General features: G+C 36.4%; 1 protein-coding gene across 2 annotated transcripts in view; it reads right to left on the bottom strand.

The window, feature by feature from the left end:
* LOC106867700 (uncharacterized protein ZK1073.1) overlaps positions 1 to 1563 on the bottom strand; it is a 112460-nt gene that overhangs the window by 27197 nt on the left and 83700 nt on the right. The gene's annotated exons all lie outside the window — the stretch shown is intronic.

Genomic DNA, 1563 nt, shown 5'->3' with positions numbered 1-1563 from the left:
GAGAGAGAGAGAGAGAGAGAGAGAGAGAGAGAGAGAGAGAGAAGAAGGAAGGTAGCAAAGAGTAAAAATAATTAGGATAGGCTCTATCATTGTGATGGTGTTGTCACCCGGAGTGGCCTGTATTCTCTTCTCTGCTGTGGTTCAACATCAAAGAACACTCTCAATATACTGCAGAAAAAAACCTGTATGAGTGCAGCGAGTTTGTCAGTTAAGACCGTATATTTTACACCCATCTGTCATTGTCAAATAGAAAGGAGGTTACAAAAAAGGTGCATAAACAATAAACATAAATAAATGAATAAAAATAGACGTACATAATAATAATAATAATAATAATAATAATAATGATGAAACTTAAATCAAATATATCCTTATTTTTTTCTTTGTGAAAGAAATATTATCAAAATGTCCATCAAGAATTGTTCCTCTTTAAACAAACAAAAGAAACAAAATGATACTCAATAATGTTTAACCAAAGATTTATAACAATATTTTAATTTTCTAAAGTATATGATAAATGTAATACATAAGACACACTGGTGATGGTGCCCCATAAAACGCACCCAGGACACTCTGTAAAGTGGTTGGCATTAGAAAGGGCATCCAGTCATAGAAACCATGCCAAAACAGAGCTCACCAGCGTGCCTGCTCTTGTTGAACTGTTCCATCCATGCTAGCATGGAAAACGAACATTAAATGATGACAATTATGATTTGTCTATATACCTGTTATCGTGGTACTCTGTCACTTATGATGACAAGGGTTTCAGTTGATCCGATCAACGGAACACCCTGCTTGTGAAATTAACGTGCAAGTGGCTGAGCACTCCACAGACATGTGTACCCTTAATATAGTTCTCGGGGAGATTCAGCGTGACACAGAGTGTGACAAGGCTGGCCCCTTTGAAATACAGGTACGACAGAAACAGGAAGAAAGGGTGAGAGAAATTTGGAGCTTTGCAGAGCTTTAGGTGTTTTCGCTCAATAAACACTCACAACGCCCTGTCTGGGAATCGAAACTGCAATCCTACGACCGCGAGCCCGCTACCCTAAACACTGGGCCATTGTGGCTCTACATACTTATCATATATGTATATTGAATATCAAAATGGGAGTTGCAGAGATGATATGTAAATGACTGGGGACGGTGGGGGGGGGGGGAGAAGAGATAAAATTCCACGTGTTCACATATTTGCATTTTATTACATCATTATAGAGAAACATATTAAGTTTTATGGTCCCAGATTAATTAATTAGATTAGATTAGTTAATTGGAATAAGAGATATAATTGGAATTCAAAAACAAAAGGCTGAGTTGAACATATGCTTAATAAAAGATCCATGGTAAATTACATATATATTCTTTTATTCTTTTACTTGTTTCAGTTATTTGACTGCGGCCATGCTAGAGCACCGCCTTTAGTCGAGCAAATCGACCCCAGGACTTATTCTTTGTAAGCCTAGTACTTATTCTATCCGTTGTTAAACGATGATTGGAGAGACAAACAGAGACACACAAATACATACATATATATACATATATATATATACATATGTATATATA

The sequence above is a fragment of the Octopus bimaculoides genome, chromosome 14 (assembly GCF_001194135.2).
Source record: "Octopus bimaculoides isolate UCB-OBI-ISO-001 chromosome 14, ASM119413v2, whole genome shotgun sequence".
NCBI classification, from domain to species: domain Eukaryota; kingdom Metazoa; phylum Mollusca; class Cephalopoda; order Octopoda; family Octopodidae; genus Octopus; species Octopus bimaculoides.
This window is presented reverse-complemented; position numbering and strand designations above follow the sequence as displayed.